Source organism: Callorhinus ursinus, unplaced genomic scaffold (genome assembly GCF_003265705.2).
Source record: "Callorhinus ursinus isolate GAN/ISIS: 27379988/994484 unplaced genomic scaffold, GSC_fseal_2.0 scaffold25, whole genome shotgun sequence".
In the NCBI taxonomy this organism is placed as follows: domain Eukaryota; kingdom Metazoa; phylum Chordata; class Mammalia; order Carnivora; family Otariidae; genus Callorhinus; species Callorhinus ursinus.
In genome coordinates, this window is record NW_027397087.1 from 36,329,421 (window position 1) to 36,355,318 (window position 25,898).

At 38.7% G+C, this 25,898-nt stretch overlaps 1 protein-coding gene across 12 annotated transcripts in view; it reads right to left on the bottom strand.

Annotated features, from left to right (window-relative positions):
• Positions 1 to 25,898, bottom strand: part of MYO9A (myosin IXA) — a 346,819-nt gene that overhangs the window by 265,262 nt on the left and 55,659 nt on the right. For 6 of the 12 annotated variants that reach the window (XM_025883655.2, XM_073877315.1, XM_025883652.2 and 3 more), the window contains exon 1: positions 25,369 to 25,795. The exons of 2 other annotated variants lie outside the window; for them this stretch is intronic. The gene's annotated coding sequence lies outside the window, so the exon portion shown is untranslated. Of the gene's footprint in view, positions 1 to 4,405; positions 4,423 to 25,368; positions 25,799 to 25,898 lie in introns of those variants that run through there. 4 more of the 12 variants (XM_073877316.1, XM_025883656.2, XM_073877313.1 and 1 more) reach the window with 3 other exon arrangements.

A 25,898-nucleotide genomic window follows, 5' to 3' on the forward strand; every position in this document is an offset into this window, starting at 1 on the left:
GGTATGTATTTTGCACTCACTGATGGATTAGATGTGGGAACAAACACAACACTTAGGTTTATTTGAAAGCAACTAGGTAAATAGTGGTTCTATTTATTAAATGAGAAAGCTGGAGAAAAACAGGTTTCTTCATGTTCATTTGTTGGTGTTGTTTTTGTTGTTGTTTAGGGGGGAATATGGCTTAGTAAGTCTTTGGCCATGTTAAGTCTAGAACATTTAAAGGATATGCAAGTGAAAATACCATGTAAGCAACCAGATATACAAGTCGGGAAAACAAATGAGGAAAGGGCTACAGATAAGGCACATCTGGTAACCATCAGCATATAGATGGCATTTTAGGCAATCAGACTAGATGAACTCACATACAACGAGAAAAAGAACTTTGATCTAGCTGTATGGGTCACCATGTTTAGTGGTCCAGCAGATAAAGAATGGGAGTCAAAAGTAGAGCAGTTAATAACTTAAAAACACACAGTAATAATAGCAATAGTACTAGTAATAATAGTATTAATGGTAGGGGCGCCTGGGTGGCTCAGTTGGTTAAGCGACTGCCTTCGGCTCAGGTCATGATACTGGAGTCCCAGGATCGAGTCCCACATCAAGTCTCACATCGGGCTCCCTGCTCGGCGGGGAGTCTGCTTCTCCCTCTGACCCTCTTCCCTCTCGTGCTCTCTCTCATTCTCTCTCTCTCAAATAAATAAATTCTTAAAAAAAAATAGTATTAATGGTTAACCCTTAGAATACTTAGTATGTGCCAAACTATTCATTTGAGTCATTCAATCTTAGAACAATTTTGTGGAGCTAAGCAGCACTATTATCACTATTTTCAAACAGAGAAACTGAAGAACAGAGGATAAACACCCTGCTTTAGATAACACATCTTAGCAGAGGAAAACCACCAGACAAGTGAAGGCTCCTGAAAGAAAAGTATTTCAAGAGGCAGCAAATGAAGTCAGACAAGGACAGAGAAATTTCCCACGGATCTGAAACCATGGAAATCATTTGTCACCATTTCTGTATTTGATTTTTCTTTATAGCTAGTTAAGTCTGGGCATTTACCCCAATCTCCTCACGAGGTTAGTATGAGAGATAAATAAGTTATTATTGAGTATTCCATTACCTACCTATAAACAGACATCTCATCTTTCCTATTATAAATCATTCATGGTTAGTAATCTATTTTTATAGTATCATCCTCTAGTAATATGAATATTTAAGACATTGTGGAGATAGAGCAAACCATCTGTTCCCAGAAGTTAAAGCTAAGCCACCACTAACCGCCTAATAAGAGTGACCTTCCACTGAATTTGCATTTACCTCTAAAGAGGTAAATACAAATATATCAAGATCAACAACTTGCAACATTTGCCTCAGATACTTAAAAATTATTGCAAGTGGCTCTTGTAACTAGGATGAATCAGAAAGTGTACCTACCTCGGGCGCCTGGGTGGCTCAGTTGTTAAGCGACTGCCTTCGGCTCAGGTCATGATCCTGGAGTCCCGGGATCGAGTCCCGCATCGGGCTCCCTGCTCTGCGGGGAGTCTGCTTCTCCCTCTGACCCTCTTCCCTCTCGTGCTCTCTATCTCTCTCATTCTCTCTCTCTCAAATAAATAAATAAATCTTTGAAAAAAAAAAAAAAAGAAAGTGTACCTACCTCAACCAACCACCACTATAATAAGGGTCCATGGAACATGAAAAAATCATAGCCAAGTAATGCATTTAGCTACAACCATTAGATTTAATTGTACCCCCACTCTAGTAAATTTATTCCATAGAGCCAACATATCACTTTTTTTCATACCTCAAGGGAATCTAAATTAAAACATCAATGACAGTCTCATAATAATATAAAAAAGAAGTTTAGATTAGGAAGAGCCACAGAAACCATGTGTCTGATTGAGACAAACAAATATATAAACTAGAGCTGGGATTAGCTGTTTATCAACAGTTCACCAAGGCATTGATTTTATAGCAAAAGCTCCCTAGGGAACTTTAAAAAAAAAAAAAACAAGAAAAAACCAGCACTGATATACAATATTCTTCCTCAATTTGGAGAACTTTTATAGATGGAATTGAGTGCCTACTAACAGAAAGCAACCAATAGGAAATGCCAACAATGACAAGTAATATGTAAATTCGGTACCACAGTCTGCTGAAATTAAAAGGCTCTCCAAAAAGTTATGAAAAACGATAGCCAAAAGCAAAGTAGCTGTGTGACCCAGAACAAGTTATTTAACTTGCATTACTATTCATTGGCATTTAATTATGGTCTGTGCAGGGGTCTGCAAATTTTATCTGTAAAAGGCCAGACAATAAATGTGTTAACTTTGCAGGTTGTATGGTTTCTTTGCCAACTACTCAACTCTGCCCTTATAGCACAAGAACAACACTAAACAAAAACTTACCTTTACATCACCTGGCCTTTACTCATAAAAGCTGAAATCCAAAATTAACTAATGAAAATTTAGATATGACCTGACATTCCTGTGCTATAATAAAAAATTGAGCATGCTCCATATAGTTTATATCATCTTCACTAGAAATGAGAAGGAAAGCAAAGCATAAGGCACATAGACATACCAACAAACTTGTTAATGCTATTAAGTAATTAATAGAACACTACCTTTTCAATCTGTACCAATGAAGAAAACAAATATAATTTTTAACTAATTTTTTAACTCAAATTTCAAAACGTCTTTTTTTTTTAAGGTTTTTTATTTTTCATTAGACAGAGAGTACAAGCAGGGGGAGCAGCAGGCAGAGGGAGAGGGAGAAGCAAGCTCCCCGCTCAGCAGGGAGCCCGATGTGGGGCCCAATCCCAGGACCCCAGGATCATGACCTGAGCCGAAGGCAGACGCTTAACCATCTGAGCTACCCAGGCACCCACAAAACATCTCCTAAACCTTTAAGAATAAACAGGGCATGAATTAGCAGTGGACATAGATCTTTATAAATATTTCTACACCTATAAGAAATTTTAAATCACTCAACTGTGATTGGGAAAGGAACAAGCACTATTTGCTGATTTCTGTTTATCAATAACTCTATCCCTACAATGATTACGGTATTTCCATTGCACCCTCCTCTTTCTCTACTTAGCTGACTCCTAGATACCCCCTCCAAAAAACCTAGTATAGGGTCTGACATCCTGACAGATACTATAATAGTGAAGTTATAATACAACATTCAACAGCATTCATTATTTCCGAATATGCCAAGAACTGATCTGAGATATGCTACCACGACATGAATAAACAATGTACCAGACCATCAAAACTATCCTATGCTTGTCTTTTCTCTTATACTCTTCTACTATGGCTTTCTCTAGACAAGATTAAGCTTCTATTCTTTTCTCTGTTTGGATTTACACTACTATTATGGACTGAACTGTATTCCCCCAAAATTCGTATGTTGAAGCCATAACCCCCAATGTGGCTATATTTGGAGATAGGATGTTTAAAGAGGTAATTACAGTTAAATGAGATCATCAGGCCCTAATCCAGTCAGACTGGTATCCTTATTTAAAAAAAGAGAGAGAGGGAGAGAGAGAGAGAGACCAGAGATGCACATGCACAGAGAAAAGGCCATGTGAGGAAAAGGTGGCCATCTGCAAGCCTAGGAGAGACCTCAGGAGAAACCAAACCTGCCAAACCCTGACCTTGGACTTTCAGCCTCCAAAGCTATGAGAAAATAAATTTCTGTTATTTAAGCCACTCAAGTCTATGGTATTTTGTTATGACAGCCCTATCAAACTAACACAACTATATAGCAGTCTTTGGCACACAATTACTAATACACCTTGACACTATATTATAATGAACTCTATAGGATATGAACGCTAGTTTTCTGCCATTGCCTGAGAAATACAATGCCCTCCCCCCTCTGTGCCTTGTATACGTATGGCTTTCTTTTCCCATCAGAGCTTGAAATATTATACTCAATTCCTTTCTCTTCTACCCCCTCAACCGTGATCATTTCTGATTTCTACTCTTAGTTATTTACGATAGACATCTGCTTTCCAACATACTATCAAATATGTAATCTGACATATTTGCCACTTGCCATTCTGACACCTTCCCCTCCCCACCCCCAATCAGCCCTTTACCATCTGCTTCACATATACTTCTCAGCCTTGGCATTCAGAAGCATCTCCAACCAATGACAGCACTTCTGGTCCATGAACAAAACAGTAACACACTGCTTTCTATTATTTATTTTATTGCTCACACCAATAGGCTATCTTTTGCAGCTGTTCCCTGAGTTGGGAAAATTCAATGTTTAACTCTGTAGCTTATTAAAGTGAAAAACTCTGCTCTTCAAATACTATCTAAAAAGATTCCAGCTTTGTGGAGTTCCATCAATAAAACATGTGCTAAGAGTTGACTTAATGTAAGTAGAAACTTACATTAATAGGTCTGTGCTCATTTATCCAGTTATCCAGTCTCCCTTCTCTGACCAACGGATGGGCATTTCTACAAAGCCAAAAACAGGAGTATGTTCAGAAAAGAGAGTATCCCTTACCAACTTACTGAAGAATAAAGGCTAAAGTTTTGTTCTTATTAGACTAGTACACTGAACAACTAAGTTAATGCTTCAAAATACACATCAAATATTGCCTTACTGTCTCAGTAAGAAGCAACACATTATGGAAAAATGTATCATTTTTATTCCTTCAAGATCTTGATTTTTATCAACACAATATTGCCAGACCACTTACAGAAAAGTTTAATATTAAAAGTTTTCTTGAGTTTTGATCCTTTTAAAAAGGTCTTCATTCACTATGTGCCAAAAACTATATTGTGCCAATGACTTTAAGTGGGATTCTAAACAATCTTATCTCTACTTTGTTACGCTGTGAGTAACAATGCTAAATTAATAACTAAATATAATAAATAACTAAATTAATAAGTATTCATGATAAGAAGGTAACAGTTTATGTAAAATAAAAGTGCAAGTTAACCATTATTTTACTGCTTATCAATTAAGATATATAGCAAGTGACAAATTACTTATCGGTACATAGGTAAAATCTCAGCTATTCTGAATTTTTTTTAAATGTCATTTCCTTTTATTTTTTTTAAAGATTTTTATTTATTTATTCATGAGAGACAGAGAGAGAGAGAGAGAGGCAGAGGGAGAAGCAGGCTCCCAAGGAGCAGGGAGCCCGATGCAGGACTCGATCCCAGGACTCTGGGATCATGACCTGAGGTGAAGGCAGACGCCCAACCATCTGAGCCACCCAGGCGCCCTCAGCTACTCTGAATTTTTGAGAAGTCATTCTAGAAATCCAACTTTTCCAAAGCATTGGAATTTCAGCTCTTTAAGGATGAGAAGTTGTTTTCAAATACTCTGGGTGAAATTATTTCCACAACATATTTTTTTTTTAAAGATTTTATTTATTTATTTGACATAGAGAGACACAGCGAGAGAGGGAACACAAGCAGGGGGAGTGGGAGAGGGAGAAGCAGGCTTCCCATCGAGCAGGGAGCCTGATGCGGGGCTCGATCCCAGGACCCTGGGATCATGACCTGAGCCGAAGGCAGACGATTAACGACTGAGCCACCCAGGCACCCCTCCACAACATATTTCTAACTTTATTTCCTTTTAAGCAGAATATACCAAATATAATTTAAGTATTTCTGAAAAATCTGGAAATCTTGTAGTGAATGTCAATTTTTACAGCATAGTGGTATTCATAGCCACTACTGATATACATAAGCATGGTTCTCTGTCCCTATCTCAGTATCACCAGATTGGCTTACTTTTAGTTTATAGAAAAGCTTTTCATGCTGTCAGCCTAACAACCTACAAATGCCCCTCTGTTCTCATTGCTGCTTCTAATCCATGTGACCTTAGAAACCAAATACTTATCTGAATTGTCTAAAATAAGACTAACCTCTAAAGGGAAGCCTAAGGGATTCTCATACAAGTACAGAAATGTTAACCATACATTTTCATAAAATCTCCCTTAACTATTTGGAGACTTTTTCCTTTTTTGCAACATAATTTTATGGAGAAAATATGGGCTTTATAGTCACACAGGGGTTCAGATCCTACTTTTAGCATTTATTAACTGTATAGTCCTGGGTAAATAATAAACCATCTTCCCTAAAAGTCTGCATACTTGTTAAAAGTAATCACCATCATGACCTCACAGTTGCTATGAAGTTAAATGTGATACTGAATATTAAAAAACAATGATTCTCACAAAGTCGGTGCACAATTAAAAGGTCTACTTTCATCTTTGATTCACTTAAGTTAACGTGGCAAATATGCTCAATTTTATCAACTTTTATACAGTCAACAAAATTTTCCATTTCTTTTTCAACATTTTTAAGTTCTCTAGTATCTATATATGGTGTTACAGTTTCTCCCACCAAATAGCTTTTGAGTATTTTATGCCTTTCTTGTCCTCTGTAACTGAGACTTCTCCTGCATGGCCCAGGCAGCTGAAATCCTTAGGACTTATACTGGGAACAATGGAGGGGAGGGGGTCTGTGTTGGGAACATGGGAAAGAATGTGCAATCGTTAAGTACTCACACTCTAGATCATGAATAAATTTCCTTTTTTTTTAAAGATTTTATTTATTTATTTGAGAGAGAGAGAATGAGAGATAGCACGAGAGAGAAGAGGGTCAGAGGGAGAAGCAGACTCCCCGCCGAGCAGGGAGCCCAATGCGGGACTCGATCCTGGGACTCCAGGATCATGACCTGAGCCAAAGGCAGTCGCCCAAACAACTGAGCACCCAGGCGCCCCATGAATAAATTTTCTAAAGTCAAAGTCTCTGTCTGCTACTTACTAGTAATATAACTTTGGGGCAAGCTAGTCTCTCTGAGGCTTAATTGCTTCATATTTAAAAAATAGTATCAATATCAATCTCTAATAATATGGCCAATTATTTGAAACAAAACAGAGATTTTAAAAACTAAATAAAATAAAAATATATATATTCTTAAAAGTTATCAAAAAGCTGATAAGATACTAGGGAATCATAAAGCCAAAACATAAGAAAGGGCAGGAATTCACAGAGGAAAACAGAATGCTGAAGCGAAGTTAGTCCCTAACCAAAGCCAAACTTGGGCTTTGATTATCACAATCTCATAAAGATAGAAGCCAAGCCCAGGGCCCACCCTAGGTAGTAAGTCTGATAGGAGACCCTATACCATACAACTGGAACCCATAAAATCAACCAAAGAAAAGCTGTTCCATTCTAATCCATCCCCTAAGAACTGTAAGTAAAGTTGCTTTGGCAGTGAACTGTAAAGGAAAAGGGGAAAGGAGAGTTCCTGTGAAACTATAACTTCTTCAGTAAAGGGACAGATGTAAGTACTTTACGCTCTGGGGGCCAGAGATCTCTGCCGCAACTACTCAACTCTTTTGTTGTAGCTTGGAAACAGCCACAGACAATAAAGAAACAAATGAGCATGCTGAGCTCCAATAAAACTTTATTTATGGACAGTGAAATTTGAGTTTCATATAATTTTCACATGTCACAAAATATTTTTTCCAATCATTTAAAATCTAAAAACCATTCTTAGCTTGCAACCTTACAAAAACAGGTGGCACAGAGCAGTCTGCCTTAAGTTGTAATCACAAGACACACCACCACCTAAGCTACCACTATCCTACATAGACAGATTTGTGACCCTAATTCACATCACCTAGATGACAACACGAAACAAAACAGGTCCGGCACCTGGGCGGCTCAGTCGGTTAAGCGTCTGCCTTTGGCTCAGGTCATGATTTCAGGGTCCTGGGATCGAGTCCCACCATCAGGCTCTCCACTCAGTGGGGAATCTGCTTCTCCCTCCCACTCTCCCTCTGTCTCAAATAAATAAATAAAATCTTTACAAAAAAAAAAAAAAACAGGTTACAGGCATTTACTGTGCAAATGTCACAAATAATGTCCCAAGAAAAGGCATTATTTAGACCAAGCACAAAGAAAACAAAACACCATGCATGAGAGCAAGCAAAGGTTAGAAACATCTACAAAAATGTCAGATATTGTAAATGATCACACACAAAACATAGAATAGCTGCTTACTAATGTTTAAAGCAATAAACAAGACTGAAAATATTTGAATGGAACAAGAACCATAAAAAATGCCTTGAAAGACTTGGGAAACAACTTCTAAAATTGTAAAACACACCAATTAAAACTAAAAATAAAATGGAACAGTGAAGAAGAAATCACCCATAATGAAAGAAGAAAAATACAAGAAAACAAGATGAAGAAACATTTAAGAAAAAGAGAAAAATTAATAGATATGTAAATTGGAGATTCGGAAAAGTACTGAAATCATAACATCATGCTCTTTGAAAAAAACAAAATCAGTAATGATGACTAGGAGTAACAAATGGTATCTGTAATGCCAACATACATCCCATCCCACATACCTTTTACAATGCTCACACTCTTCCCTACGTTCTCTCCCCCCACTGAACTTGGAGGGACCTTTTTAACTGTCTCCACCAACAAAATACAGTAAAGTGAGGCTGTATGACTTCTGAGGTTAGCTCAAAAACAGTAACATGGCCTCTACCTAGCACTTTCTTCCTCAGGAATTCCAATGTTCATACCAGAACAACACTTTTAAAAGCTCCATGGAGCACGCCTGGGTGGCTCAGTCAGTTAAGCATCTGCCTTCAGCTCAGGTCATGATCTCGGGGTCCTGGGATCGAGTGCCACATCAGGCTCCCTGCTCAGCAGGGGGTCTGCTTCTCCCTCTCCCTCTGCTGTTCCTCCTGCTCATGCTCGCATGCATGCTTTCTCTCTCACTAAATAAATAAAATCTTAAAAAAAAAAAAAACTCCATGGAAAAATCCACCTGGAAAGGAACTGAAGCAGAACTGCCAAGCTGAACTGCTCCTGAATTCCAGACCCACAAAAACTGTAAATGATAATAAGCCACTATATTTTGGGCTTAATTTGTTATGCCACAATAGATACCTAACATATAAGGAAATCCTCTGAGTTGTAAACACAGTCCGTCCTAGGGTGCCTGGGGGCTCAGCTGGTTAATGTGGCTGTCTTCAGCTCAAATCATGATCCCAGGGTCCTGAGATCAAGCCCCACATCTGGCTCCCCACTCAGCAGGGAGTCTGCTTCTCCCACTCTCTCTGCCTCTCCCCCTGCTTGTGCACACTCTCTCTCTCAAATAAATAAAATCTTTTAAAAATATAAAAATAGGGGCACCTGGGTGGCTCAGTTGGTTAATTGACCGCCTTCGGCTCAGGTCATGATCCTGGAGTCCCGGAATCAAGTCCCGCATCGGGATCCCTGCTCAGCAGGGAGTCTGCTTCTCCCTCTCATCCTCCCCCCTCTCACGCTCTCTCTCTCATTCTCTCTCTCTCAAATAAAATCTTTAAAAAATAAATAAATAAAACATAGTCCTAAATAATCCATGTGACAAATAAGTAAATAGAAAATATTTTGAACTATAACAAAAATACTTGTGAAATGCAGCTAAAGCAATACCTGACAAGGAAATTTATAACTCTAAATAGGTATAACAGAAAAAAACAAAAATTAGGGAACCATCTATTCAAGAAGATAGGAAAAGAAGAGCAAAATAAACCCAGGACAAGTAAAAGGAAATAACAGAAATGAGAAATAAAAGAAAATATATATTAGAAAGGTCCAGGGGCGCCCGGGTGGCTAAGCTGGTTAAGTGTCTACCTTTGGCTCAGGTCATGATCTCAGGCTACTGGGATGGAGCCACATTGGGCTCCCTGCTTAGGTGGGTCTACTTCTCTCTCTCCCTCTGCCCCTGCCCCTCCACCCCGTCCCACTCATGCTCTCTCAAATAAATAAAATCTTTAAAAAAAAGAAAGAGAGAGAGAGAGAAAGGTCCAACAAAGCCAGAAGTTGGGTCCCTGAAAAAATTATAAACTGGCAAACTTCTGGCAAGAATGATAAGGAAAAAAAAGAGAAAGGGATCAGGAATGACGAAGGGGGCAAAAACTACAAACATTACAACAGTAAGAAGATTTTTTAATATAAATGAAACTGAAAAAAATCCTAAAAATACATATAACTTAGCAAAACTTACTCAAGAAGATACAGAAAACTTAAGTGGTCCCATTAAAACAAAACACAATGACTAATACAAAAAAAACTTCCCACAAAGAAAAGTCCAGAGCCATACTGCTTTATAAGTTCTCCCAAGGAATAAATAATCCAATCTTAAATTCTTCCCAATTCTTTTTATGAAGCTGGCATAACTCTCAAATCAAAAATTCTGGCAAGGATCAGACTAGAAAGAGATATCATAAGCCAACCTTACCCCTGAACTTGTATGCAAAAGTTCCGAACAAATATTAGCAAACAAAAACCAGCATTAGAAGTATAACATACTATAACCAAGTTAGGCATATCCCAAGCAAAGATAAATCCGATATTACTATCAGATGGCCAATTAATATAATCAACCATATTTTAAGAAATCCCTAAAAATTCAAAATTTATTCATGTCTCAAAAGGAATCTTCACAAACTAGGAATTGAAGAAAACGTCCTTAATTTGATAAAAGGTACCACCTAAAAAAACCTACAGCATAGTTAATGGGGAAAGCCTAAACATTTTCCCTTTGGTAACAGGAACAAGATAAAGATGACCCCCATATACTTCTATCAACATTATACTGGTGATCCTAAGCAGCATAGGAAGCCAAAAAAAAATAATAAAAGGCATAAGGATTAGAAACAAGAAATAAAACTTTTTATTTGCATATGACATAACTGTGTATATGGAAAATTTGAAAGAATCTATAAGCTCTTGTTAATTTTATAATTTAACAAGGACCTAAGAAGACATTTTTCCAAAGACAACATACAGATGGCCAACAGACACATGAAGAGGTGCTCAAATCACTAATCATCAGGGAAATGCAAATTAAAACTACAATGAGGTACCACATTACACTTGTCAGAACGGCTAGAATCAAAAAGACAAGAAATAAGTGTTGGAGAGGATGCAGAGAAAAAGGAAACCTCGTACACTGCTGGTGGGAATGCAAACTGGTTCAGCCATTGTGGAAAACAGTATGGAGGTTCCTCAAAAAATTAAAAATAGAAATACCAGATGATCCAATAATTCTGCTACTGGGTATTTACCAGAAAGAAAGAAAACAAAACACTAGTCTGAAAAGATATATGCACCCCTATGTTTTGTGCAGCACACTGTTCACAAGTGGCCAGGATATGGAAACAACCTACGTGTCCATCAATAGATGAATGAACAAAGAAGATGTGGTGGGTGGGTGTGTGGGTGTGTGTGTGTGTGTGTGTGGGTGTGGGTGTGGGTGTGATGGAATATTACTCAGTCATAAAAAAGAATGAGAGCTTGCCATTTGCAACAATATGGATGGGCTTAGAGAGTATTATGTAAGTGGAATAAATCAGAAAGAGAAAGACAAATATCATATGATATCACTTATATGTGGAATCCAAAAAAATGAACAAACAAAAAAAAGCAGAAACAGACCCATAAATACAGAGAACTGGTGGTTGCCAGAGAGAGGGGGTTTGGGGGTTGGACAAAATGGGTGAAGGAGAGTGGGAGGTACAGTCTTCTAGTTATGTAATGAATAAGTCACTGGGATGAAAGGTACGGCAAGGAAATAAAAAGAAAAAAAAGAAACAGATATAAATCGATTTTAGTTTCATATTTCTATATGCCAGCAACAATTAGAAAATAACCTTTTAAAGATATCACTACTTAAAACTGCATCAGATAATATGAGTGCTCAGGAATCTAACAAATAATGGACAAAGCACCTACTGAAAAAATGAGACTTAATTATGAATCATTACAGAAATGGAAAGATATCCATGTTCATAGACTATAAGACTCAATGTTGGAAAAATGTCAGTTCTCCCCAAATTAATCTATAGAATCAATTAAGTTTCAATAAAAATCCCAAATGTTGTTTTTACATTGGATTATTTAGTGTGTGTATCTGTGTGTGGAATTTGACACAGTGATTCTAAAATATGTATGAAAGTACACTGGGCCAAAAACAGCCAAGACTCTCCTGATGAACAAGCACAATGTGGGAAGACTTGCCTCACCAGATATCAAAACCTATAAAGCTAGAAGTAGTTAAGAGTGTGTTACAAATACAGGAATAGACAGACCAATACAGCAGAGGACCAAGTCCAGAAACACACCTACACAAAGATAGATACTTAATATATGTCAGATGTGGCACTGAGATCAGTGCAGAAAAGATAAACTTTTCAAAACCAATGCTAGGACAATCAAGTACCCATTTCAGATGGGAATAAATGAAACTAGACCTCACATTATACACAAAATCTATTCCAGGTAAAGAGCAAATTTTTGAAAAGTTAAAACTTAGAACATCTTCTGTAATGTAGCCTAGGAAACGGTTTCTTTAAAAGGGTTCAAAAAGCACTAGCCAAAGTTGATAAATTCAACTATATTAAAACTGAGAAATTCTGTGGATCAACAGGCACCACAGAGAGTAAAATAACAAGCCAAAAACGTAAGATACTTGTAACAAATATAACTGAAGGGCCAGCATCCAAAACACATACAGAATTCCTAAAAATCAGTAAGAAAGGCAGAGACCATCTAAAAGAAAAAAATTGGACAAACAACCTGAATAGGCACATCATATGAAGAAAACTCAGATGACTATGAAAGATGTACAACTATATTAATCATGGAAATGCAAATTAAAATCATGAGATACCATCACACCCTTCAGACTCCCAATACTAAGCATTAAGAATGTAGAGCAATGGGTACCTGGGTGGCTCAGTTGGTTAAGCGACCGCCTTCAGCTCAGGTCATGATCCTGGAGTCCCAGGACTGAGTCCCGCATCAGGCTCCCCGAGTCAGCGGGGAGTCTGCTTCTCCCTCTGACACTCTCCCCTCTCATGCTTTCTCTCTCTCTCTCTCTCAAATAAATAAATAAAATCTTAAAAAAAAAAAAAAAAAAAGAATGTAGAGCAATGGAAGGGCACCTGGCTGGCTCAGTCAGTAGAGCCTGCAACTCTTGATTTTGGGGTTGTAGATTCAAGCCCCATGCTGGGTACAGAGATTACTTAAAAATAAAAATAAAATAAAATAAAATAAAAAGAATGTAGAGCAATGGGAACTCAAATACTGTGTTGAAGTATAAATTAAAATAATAATTCTGAAAAACACTTTACCATTATCAAAGTTGAGTATGTGCATACCTCACAACCTGGCAATTCCATTGCTACAAATTCTATTCTAAAGAAACACTTGCACACTTGCAAACATGAAACAGTAGAAGTGCACTCACCACCAAATTGTGTGTATAACAGCAAGAAAATGAAATAAACTTAAATGTCCATTAAAACTAGAATGAATAAATTGTAGTGTAATCATAAAACAAAATACTTGACCACAGTGAAATCTAATGAACTATGGCTAATTACAACAACCTAAAACAAATTTCACAAATGCTGAACTAAACTTTCTATTTTATTTTATTTTATTTTATTTTATTTTATTTTATTTATTTACTGAGAGAGCAGGGGTAGGGAGCAGAGGGAAAGGGAGAGAGAGAATCTTAAGCAGGCTCCATGGCCAGCACAGAGCCCGACACAGGGCTCGATCTCACGACTCTGAGATCATTACCTAAGCAGAAATCAAGAGTCAGATGCTTAACCAACTGAGCCACTCAGGCCCCCCTGAACTCAATTTTTTAAATCACATAAAATACTACATGAAGTTCAAAAACAAGGAAAACTAAACTATATTGTTTATGAAAAGGTAACCTGAGATTCAAAATTATGAAGCAAAGCAAGAAAATGATAATAAAAAAAATTAGGGTATAAGGGCACCTGGGTGGCTCAGTCAGTTAAGCGTCTGCCTTCAGCTCAGGTCATGATGCTGGGGTCCGGGGATCCAGCCATGCATCAGACTCCTTGCTAGGCAGGGAGTCTGCTTCTCCCTCTCCCTCAGCCCCTCCCCCACTCATTCTCTCTGGTTCTCTCTCTCTCTCCAAAAAATAAATAAAATCTTTTTTAAAAAAAGTTAGGGTATTAACTACTTCCAACAAGGGGGATGTATATCAACAAGGGCAAGGGAAGGGAGACGTACGGGGGAGGCAATCCTGGTTTGTTGGCCTGAGTGATAACAACACAATTCACTTCACAATTTTCTTTAAACTGCAAGTTTTATTCACTCTCCTGTATATATGAATAAAGAGGAAAAGTAACAACTGCATACAACTGCTATGGTAATTTAATACAATAAAGCAACCTACGTAAGTATGGTACCTAGTGTGCATTAAAAAAAACCTACTATAATTATATAATTTTTGTATCCTCCAAAGTTACTTATGGTAGATACTCAAATATATTGTTCAGTAAATGAAACAAATTCAGATGGTAAATACACTTACCATGAAGAACACTGCCTAATGGGTCACATATAGAAAGAACTGTGGATTCCCAATGTTGTACACCTGAAACTAATACAACACCGTATGTCAACTACACTTCAATTAAAAAAACCCGATAAATGAAACAAATTACTTTCAATCACTGGAGTAAAAGACAATTTAAATCTGAATGGCTAGGTTCCCTAACTTCCAATTTCTATTCACAAGCCCCAGAGTTTCAATTAATTCTATCCTAACAGGTACCCTTCCCTCTCCCTTTAATATTCCCAGTCTCTTACTCTTTATACTCATTGTATACATCTTACTACACATCAAACTGTCAGCAGCTGTCACTGAATGCTTGGAATCTAAAATCTGAGAGGTTTAAGGCAGAAAAGAGGAAAAAGAAAAGCTAAAGTTAGGGAGAGGGAAGGTGTGGGAAAAAAAACAGTGGGGACAGAACTTGAGTTATCCTTACATGAAAACACCCACGACATCAGATCTTTAGTTCTAATGCTTCAAGAAGCCAACAAGCAGAGGGAGAAAAAACAAGTAAACCATCTATTGTCTGACCCAGGTTTCATACAACAATTAAAGCAGAGTAACACTGACACCAATTACTTAATATTTAGGGGCAAGAAAGTGTACCTATGTCCCAAGATACATCTACTTCTGAAATTCTCTTAACAAAAAAAATAAATAAATAAAACTAACAAACACAATAAAGTCCCCTCAAAATATAGGCTCTCTGGAAGAAATCAACCCCTTCTCAATTACTTGGGGGAGGAAACTTTTACTTTTTAATTAATTTATTCCATATGTATTACTTATTAATCCAAAAGATTAAACACAAATATCAGATCCAGATTCATTCATAAAATTATGGTATATCAGCAGAGCAGAATATTATGCCTCCATAAGAAAGATCTGAATGTATTAATATGGAGTGCTCTCCAGAATATATTAAGAGGACAAAAAAAAAAAAAGAGGTACAGGACAGTATATAAAGATACACATGTACACACTACCTTTGGCATATGAAGGGAGAATACACACATACATCTTACTGGAATGACTGATCAAAAACTCACAAAAATGGTTACCTTTATAGGAGAGCAAGGAGGAAACAGAGAAGAGAAAGAGGGAGATAGAGAAAATGAGATTTCTATATATACCTTTTCATCTGGTGTCTCCTTTTGAACTATGTAAATCTTTCATATATTCAAAGGGTAACATTAACCAAAAAACTAAGGGAAACAAACCCTAAAATGAAAAACAAATGGACCTAACTACATACATACTAAATTGGTAACAATCACACTGAGAAAATAATGATTTCAAGCAACTTTTAAATATAGTACTAACAAAAAGTATATCCTTAGTGAGATACATTCTAAGGGCAAAATGAAATGCAAAGAAATCTTAAGCTCCACTGAGTAGATTTATTTATTTTAAACTACTTTAGGTGTACTTTAAATAAATATATATTAAGTATATATCAATGTTAATAAAAACTAGGATTTTCAATGTAAAAGAGATTAAAACTGAACTTTAAAAAAAAAAAGACTGAAAAGGGACGCCTGGGTGGCTCAGTCAATTGACGTCTGCCTTCGGCTCAGCTCATGATCCCAAGGTCCTGGGATCAAGTCCCACACCAGGCTCCTTGCTCAGCAGGGAACCTGCTTCTCCCTCTGCCTACTGCTCCCCCTGCTTGTGCTCTCTCTGACAAATAAATAAAAAAATCTTTAAAAAAAAAAAGACTGAAGAAAGAAACCACACAATATTAAATCTGAATTAAAATTATCAATATGACCTCATGCTTTTTTTCTCCCTCCAGACAAGACCTGGAAGCAATGACATACACTTAGAGAAATTGCTGATTGAGGTCTAAAACAGGAAAAGTCCATGGTGAGCCAAGATATCTTATACCCAAAAGTAAGGACTCACTCAAAGACTAATAATGCATTTATGCAAAAAGAACTGAGGAGGGGCACCTGGGTGACTCAGTAGGTTAAGCATCTGACTCTTGATTTCACCTCAGGTCATGATCTCAGGGTTGTGAGATCAAGCCCAGAGTGAGTCAGGCTCCATGCTCAGCATGGATTCTGCTTGAGATTCTCTCTTTCCCTCTCCCTCTGCCCCTCCCCCTGCTCATGCTCTCTTGCACAAGCGCACTCTCTCTCTCTAAAATAAATAAGTAAAATCTTCAAAAAAAAAAAAAAAAAAAGAACTGAGGAGTATGCTTGGAGGGGCTCCCAATGTCCTTATCTGAGACAATTTCAGCATCAAAAAAAACAATGTAACTCACTATAATACAACACATAAAAATCCAAGAGAACATAAAACCATTCATTGTCACCACTGTAGATAACCATTAGACCAACCGCTCACTCTGAAAATTAGATGAGAAAGAATTAAGCATTTATTTACTCTGCCCTTTAGGAAGAACTATATAGTTCACTCCCAGCTGATGGAAGGTTATAAAGCTCTTGTTAACTGAAGAATGATAGCTAATAAGTGTAAAAGAATTACAGAATTAGAAAAATCACCAATTTTCAACCTTCAATTAAATAACTGATTTGCCTAAGGTTCAATAAAGGATGCTGAAATTATTAGGTAAAGCATACGTAAGAATGGAATTTTATATGGTACCAAAGTATCACCCCCACAGATTATTTTACTTGACGATCATAGCAGGAAAAATATACTTCTACAATGGAGAGACAGCAAACACCAACCTTAAACTTCATAAAACTTATATCACTAATAGTGATAGTATGTACCTCTCATAATATGTAACATGAAATATAACATCACCTATGATGTATTCTTGCCAAAACATTTTTTTTAAAGATTTTATTTATTCATTTGAGACACAGAGATAGAGAGAGAGAGAGAGAGCATGAGCAGGGGGAGAGGCAGAGGGAGAGGGAGAAGCAGCCTCCCTGGTCAGCAGGGAGCCTGATGTGGGGCTTGATCCCAAGACCCTGGGATCATGACCTGAGCTGAAGGCAGACGCTTAACCATCTGAGCCACCCAGGCGCCCCTCGCCAAAACTTTTTTAACATGCATCTAATCAAGCCTTTAAAATATAACTTCCAGTTTATAAGATATACAGTGAACAAAAGAACAGGTAAAACAAAAGCACAAAGAAACAATCAGATAACTCTAGAAAACAGGCCACTCTATAAGGAAATGACCTGATCTTCTCAAAGAAATGTCAGTATCATAAGAAAGAGGAGTGGAGGAAGGAGCTTTTATAGATTAAAAGAGACTAAAAAGAATCAACTGCAATGCAAAAATCTTGACTGAATTCTGGTTTGAAAAAAATCATTTTATGGAACAAATGGAAAATTTTAAACACAGACAGTATTAAATGCTATTAGGAAATTACTGCTATTTTTCTTAGGTGTTGGTAATGGCACAATGGTGACTGTGGAGATACCTATTTTCTTTTTAAGTTTTATTTATTTAAGTAATCTCTATACCCAACATTGGGCTCATGACCCCTAGGATCAAGAATCACAAGCTCTTCTGACTGAACCAGCCAGGTGCCCCAAGAATATCTATCTTCTTAGGAGATACATACTGAAGTATTTTGAGGTAAACATCACAATATTCACAGCTTTCAAAAGGTTCAGTAAAAGTATACAAGTGCACATATATATAGAAAACAATAAAGCATATATAGATGGCTATTGGTAACCTGAATCTAGGTGGCAGACATATCAATGACCTTTGTTCTGACTGTTCAACTTTTCAATATTTTCTAAGTTTTTTATTACAAAAAAAAAAAAGGAGGGGAGAGGCAGGAAGAGAACTAAAAGAAGATAGAGTTGCAAAAGCAAGTAAGGAAAAAATATGATCTAAAAGTCGTTTATAAACACTATCTACATGGTCACCTGAAGAACTTTCTCCCTTACAGTTAAGAAAAAAATCCAGGGATTACTTAGCCCACTATCATCTGATCAATGTAAGTAAACAGATTTCAAACAAATACTTACACACTACAAACAGCAATAGTACTACAATCTGTCAATGATTTAAGGAATGTTTGTCATTGGCAAATAGAACTATGATACCTCATAATGAATCAAAATACATTCTAACACATCTATTAAACTATTAGTAAGAAATCAAGAAAAGCATTTCTTTGAAATTACTGCAAAAGTATGATCACACGAGACAGCTAGCCAACTATCTTTCTAAGATTTACTTTTATTAGCAACAAACTTTGATTAGCCATTTATTCTAAATGCCAATGAAATTCTTTAAATTTCTGATCTATTTAAATATAACAAGAAATAGACACATTTGAGGGGGGAGTGGGGGACTTGTTGAATATCAACTACGTGCCTACTGTTTTACACAAAGTGTTTAATGATAATCTTGTCTCAGGTAAATATTTCCAATTTGAGAAATGAACATTCTTGAAGCTCAGAAATGTTAAGTGACTTGCCTATAAATGACAGCTTGTAAGTGATGAGGCTGGAAATTGAACTGAGGTCATTGGAAACCCAGGTTTGAAAGTCCATATTCTTTCCACTTAATTGGCCTTAATGGATTTAATATTTAGACAGAAAAGTCCATCTAAGGAAAGAGTACATTTAAAAAAATACCTTCATATTCAAAGAGCTACATAATGTTAAAGAAAAATCAAAACTGAGAAAAAGAAAAAATACACTCTAAAATTATTGCTGGTTGTAAAAAAGAACCAATTCTTAGCAAGCCAGCTGTCTATGACATAGGACAGCTAGTACTTTCCTCACTGTACATGTAAAATTACACTCCAGTTGCCCGTTGGATGACCCCACTGCCAAAATATGCTAGCAACATAATTCACATTAAAACTCAGAGGCCAAACACCATTTGGAAAGAGCTTTACATGTTTACTATACACATCTCCAGCAAGTTCACCTTTCAAAATTAATAGGCGATTTTCAACAAATATTCTTTGATCTATGATATTCTTTTTTGCCACTCTAAAATAGTAAACTTATAAACGAGAAAATCTACCTAAATCAAACATCCCACAACTGAATATGAGAATATTAGTACAATGAGATTTTAAATTTGTCTGTTGTATATAGGTATGCAAAAATTGCACTTCTACAACATAACTTATGTTTATTCTTTCTATAGGATCAAAATCCCAATATCTTTGTCTCTTTTATGTTTAAAGATACACACAAAATATGTAAAAAAATCTGTACGTTAAAGACTTTTTCCCATTTTAAAATTAAATCCTCTTTGAACTGGATTAGTGACTAGAAGAGGGCACGAGGTGGCTTATGGAGTTGTAATATTCTGCATCTTAATATGGGTGTGCTTACTTGGTGAAAATTCACTGAGGATCTGTGTACTTTTTTGTATACTTTATAATTTATAAAAAGCTTATGCATAAATTTTAAATCCCCAATCTAAAAACCTTTCTTCCTATATCATAGGGATATCAAAGAAATTAAAGCCCAGTGAAGAAAATAGACAAGTAATTAGGAATTTCATTAGGGAGCTATAACAAAAGCAAGCACTATGTAGGAGCACACAGGAGTGGCATCTAACTCAACCTAGAGTAGGTAAAAAAAAAAAAAAAAAAAAAAAAGCTTCCTGAAGATTGAACTGAGTCCTGAATGGGAGAAGGGAGAGACAGGAAAGGAACAGAGATGCAAAGACAAGAGAAAAAGTACTTTATCTGAGCAGAAACCTCAGTTCAATAAGGGTGGATCAAAGAATTTAAGGAAGAGAGCAAGGAAGGAAAGCCTAGAGAAATAACGGGTCATGAAGAATCTCACATACATGACATGCTACAGTTAAGCTTTATCCTGAAAGCAATGAGAAAACACTAAAGATCTGGGGCGCCCAGGTGGCTCAGTCGTTAAGCGTCTGCCTTCGGCTCAGGTCACAATCCCAGGGTCCTGGGATCAAACCCCGCATCGGGCTCCCTGCTTGGTGCGAAGCCTGCTTCTCCCTCTCCCACTCCCCCCGCTTGTGTTCCCTCTCTCGCTCTCTGTCTCTCTCTGTCAAATAAATAAATCTTTAAAATAAAAGAAAACACTAAAGATCTTTCAAAAGGAAAGGACATGATCAGATTTGTATCTGTACTACAAATGTCAATAACAGTATGTTCCATGCTTGCAATCCCATTTTGTGAGAAATTAACCTGCACACTGCCCCTATGCTTTTCACCCTTATGATCCTGCCCCACACCCACAAGCACAAATAAACACACGGCCAACACTAAATGGCCAGGAGTGATCACATGACCCAAGTATACAGACTTGCTAGCAGTCCATGAGAAAAAGAGCTGAGCCAAAGAGATTGTTTCTTAGGAATTCAAACCAGAAAATCCCTGGGAGAAGGAAGAAGTTAGTAAACAGGGGCTCAAGTTAAAACGAGAGCAACCAGGAGGCAAATGTTGGCACAGGAGTGACAGCAGTTGTAAGGAGGCAGAAGTTAGGAATAAATGGAAGCTGGGAGACAGAGGAGGAAAAACTGGAGTAGGGAGAAAAAGTAAGCCAAAGAGAAATAGTAAGAGTAGCTAAGACAAATTAACCGTAGAGCACTAGATTGAAATCTGTCTTTTCCTGCTTCTAGTTTTATTTATTAAACTTCTGTTCTTCTTGAGACCAAGTTGTTTAACTTTTCCTAGGTTCCCTTGTGCATGTTTCCCTTCAAAAAGCACTCTACTACTTACTGTAACTTGAGTCTCTTCTGCAAATGAAACAGCCTAACAAAAAGAGCATTTTAGAACACCTACTCTGGCAGCAGTGCAGAGAATGAACTGGAGGGTAGGGCAAAACAAGAGGCAGAAAAGAGAGAGCAACAAGACCACTTAGAAAGCATTAGAGGAGGGGCACCTGGGTGGCTCGGTCATTAAGCGTCTGCCTTCGGCTCAGGTCATGATCCCTGGGTCCTGCGATCGAGCCCCGCATCTGGCTCCCTGCTCAGCGGGAAGTCTGTTTCTCCCTCTCCTGCCCCGCTGCTTGTGTTCCCACCCCCCCCATTTCTCTCCCCCCGTCAAATAAATAAATAAAATCTTAAAAAAAAAAGCCATTAGAGAAGGACAACAGACATCTGGGGTTAAAATAAAGTAGAAACAGGGCACCTGAGTGGCTCAATCCATTAAGTGTCTGCCTTCAGCTCAGGTCATGATCCCAAAGTCCTGGGATAGAGCCCCACTTAGCGCTCTCCACTCAGCGGGGTATCTGCTTCTCTTCCTGACCCTCCCCCCTCTTTTGCACTCTCTCTCTCACTTGCTTTCTCTCAAATAAGATCTTTTAAAAAATAAATTAGAAAAAAATAAGATAAAAAAATAAAGTAGAAACAACAAAAATAGCAATAAGAAATTATCTGAAATAGCATAAGGGAAAATGTGCAGGACTTAATGATATTGGTAGTAAGGTACAGAGTGGAGGATGATTCACAGGTTCCTGAAGACTTCTGGAGCGGACAGTAGTACAATTCATCAAGATAGGAAATCAAAAACAAAATTTGTTGCAGTTTGCCTCCTTCTACCCCCTCCTTTTTGGAAGGAAGAGAAGCAGAGAAAGTTTTATTTTGTACAAGGCTGAAATGTTTGTGAAATGTGAATCCAAATGCAGAAGTCCATTAGCAGTGATTCACAGGGGTCTAGAGTTGAAAGAGATCTATACAGCAGCTCTAGACTTAGGAATACATAAAGTTGATGTTAGATTTTAAAACATGACCCAAAATCCTTTGACTTATATTTAAAACTAAGTTAATATAATTTAAAAAATGATGCAAACTAAGAAACTTAATATTTTTGGCAACCATATTTTCAAACATCCTGCACTTCTCCACAAATGAAGACTGAAAAAACTTCTAAAATAGCAAAATCCAAATGATTAGAAAAGATGGACTTACAGTACTAATTTCTACTGAGGTTTTACTTAAAAAAAAAAAAAAAAACTAAGTTTATTCCATTTCCCTCATAAACTATCTACCACTAATGTTAACTACAGGAAAAAAACTTAATCACATGTTAGACAGTGAACCTCACTATTGATACTACAATAAGATTTTTTAAAGAATTTAATCACTGAGCGCCTGGGTGGCTCAGTTGGTTTAGCAACTGCCTTCGGCTCAGGTCATGATCCTGGAGTCCCAGGATCGAGTCCCACATCAGACTCCCTGCTCAGCAGGGAGTCTGCTTCTCCCTGTGACCCTCCCCCGTCTCATGCTCTCTTTCTATCTCATTCTCTCTCTCAAATAAATAAATAAAATCTTTAAAAAAAAAAAAGAATTTAATCACTTAGGGGAGCCTAGGTGGCTCAGTCGTTAAGCGTGTGCCTTCGGCTCAGGTCATGATCCCAGGATCCTGGGATCGAGCCCCGCATCAGTCTCCCTGCTCTGCGGGAAGCCTGCTTCTCCCTCTCCCACTTCCCCTGCTTGTGTTCCCTCTCCCACTGTGTCTGTCTCTGTCAAATAAATAAATAAAATCTTTAAAAAAAGGAAAAGAATTTAATCACTTAATTTACTAGCTTTAGACATTCAACTCTACCTACACTGTAAATGTTGGATTTCTGTCTTAAAATCTTTTCTCCTCTCATTTATACATTTTTCCCCCAAAATCTATTACTACCATCCCAGAAGTTGATAATGAACTTAAGGCACAAATCCAGCTGCCTCTTGGCCATCAAGATCTGACAGAAGTATAATCACCCAAATCCAACTTGTCACAAATTAAATTCTTCTTTCTTGACAAAAATAAAAATAAAAATCCCATTCCTCTCTCATATCGATTCCCACTTCAGTAAAAGGTACAAGCTAGAAACCTAAATCTTCTATGAACCTTCTCTTTAATCCCAAATCCAATGAAATCACCAAGTCCTGTCTACTCTCAATACCCAAATCCAGACCCACTATCATCATTTGCCTGATATTCCTGCCTTTAGTCTTAGACTACTCTTTAATCCATTCTACTCACTGCAGCCACAGTGACCTTTTAAAAATGCCAATCTGATCATTTCAGTACCCTACTTTATATCCTTCAATAACTTCTTTGATAAATATTATAATCAGCATCAAAGCCAGTCACTCCATGGAAGCTCAGAAGCTCAATGAGAACTTGAGTTATATCCTTTTTTGTAAATTCAATACAAAAGAGTCACCAGGAAATTTGAAATCCTGATAATTACTTAGGACATACATATAACAGCTAATACATTTCAAAGAAAAGCATGTAGCATTGTCTGTAAAAGCAAAGACTAAAAATAATCTCAAGATCATAACAATACTGTCCAGCCCATAAATGAGGCATTTCCATATGCATTGTTGTTGTATGATTTCTAGATCTGTTATTAAGTAGGGGGTAGAGGAGAGGGGAAAGCTCTAGAGTGTATAGGAAGCTATAGAGTGTAAAGTATTTGTAGTGATTTTTAAGAATATAAATATATTTAAGAATATAAATTTGAGAATGTATAGGTTTGTACATGCTAGAAATATCACAGGAAGGACCCACATAAAGATGGAAATAGAGGTTGCCTCTAGAGTGAAAACGGGTGGTTGGAGGATATAGGGGGAAGAAAAACTTTTTACTGCATACTCTTTTGAATCTCTTGACTTTTATACTATGTCGAGTTATTACCTATAATTTTAATATGATGTTCTCCCTCCTCAGCTTCACACACACAAAATAAAAATTTTAAAAGTACTAACTACAAAAACCTCACTACATCCCTATACCAAGGTTAAAATTAGATACTGATCATTTAGTGTAACATTGCATTTTTTTCTTGACAACTCAGAAGTTCAACTTCCACAAAATTTTATTCACTATTATCACTACTGCTGAGAAGGCTGTTGGTAATGACATTAATCAACACTGCATGATAACTGTACTTGCTCCTTAGAAAAGCAAGATAGCAGCATCAGGGAGCAGAAATTTATTATTAAATTGACATTAAAATCTTCAGGGGTTAAGGAAAGCTACAAAACGTATTTTTCCAGCAAATTCAAAACAACACATTAAAAAAACAATCCCCCGGTATCATTCAAAAACAAAAAAAATGCGTAAAAATCTACAGGAAGGTGAAACAAATGATATTACGTGGAGACACTGTCACATCCCTTAGTGTAATGTGATTTAATCCTAAGAGGTCCCTAAATGTCACACGTTCTACAGAAGAGACAAGATGAGAAGCAGGCTGTGTGACCTTCTATTAGCACACACACCCTCTGCTCTGGGCTTCCACACTCCTCCCTGTCCCTCCCTCCTCAGCCACCAGATTAAACCCTCCAAACACGGTGTCAGTTGGTCCCCTTAAGCCCCACGGGGGGGTGGGGGAGCACTAAGTTAAGCAAACATCCCTTCAGGATCTAATAGCAAACCCTTTCAACCAAAGAAAAGAGAAAGATAACAAGGTCTGCCCGAGAGAAAGGCTGGGGGAGAGGCTGCTGTCTGATGGTGTCTACAGAGGTGCTGACCACATCTCCTGGGAGGTGAAAGCATCACCAAACAGACTACCCCAAAGCCGAGGTGGTGGGTAGGGCTGACCGGGAGCGAGCTGGGAGGGAAGGGGTCAGCAGAGAGGGGGTGGGCTGCGATGGATCTGCCGTGGAGCTGGGGGTCGCTATGGGTTAGGGGGCGGCCGTGGCTGGGTCTCGGGGGAATTGTGATCAGGTCAGCTTACGGGAGGCCGTAACGGAGTCTGGAGGCTCCATTAAGAGTCCTAAGAGAGTCCGAGGGGGTTTCTAATGGGCTGTGCTGGAGTGGGGGCCCGTGACAGAACCGCCGGGGGTCTGGCGGGCCGGAACGGTATCTGGCCAATGGAAGATACGATGGGTGGGGTCTACCAGGGACCCCGCGCAGTGATCGCGTGTCCGGGAGGCACCCGGGCAGACCCGCTCGCGGGGCGTCTCCGTTGGGGCGGGGCGGAGGGGCCCCGCAGGAGCCAAAGAGCGAGACGGAGACGTGGGCCGGGCCGGGCAGCAGGGCCGCGGGGCGGCTTGGGCGGGTCTTACCTCGGGCTCCGCCGCGGTGGCCACCACAGCCCCCTCCTCTTCGCCAGAAGCCACCTCCTACCCGCAGCTCCAGAGTCAGGCCGCCGAAGACAGCAGAGGCTGAGGCCACCGAGGGTCGGACGGTTCCGGGAGGGTGGGCCCAGCAGCCTCAGGGTCCGGGAGAGCGGCCGCCGCGCATCCCCCGCCCTGTCAGAGAGACTCCGCCCGGCCCGGGCAGGCACATCCCCCGCCGCACCCCGCCCAGAGAGCACGCGTCGGACCGCCGCCTCAGCCGCTGTCGCTGTCTCTGCCGGGGCCGCGGGTGCCTCCGCCGCCGCCTCTCACAGTCCTTGCGGTACTCTCAGCAGCCACAGCCAACCGCCGCCGCGTCCCTCGTCCGCTCAGGCCCGCGCGCCCCCGACCCCGCGCACGCGGCCCCGCCCCGCGCGACTCCCCGGCTGCAGACGAGCAGGCGCGCGCGCACTTACCTCCCACGCCCCCTACCGCCTGCGGGAGCCGGCCAGCCTGCCGGCCCGGCCCCCGCACGTGAT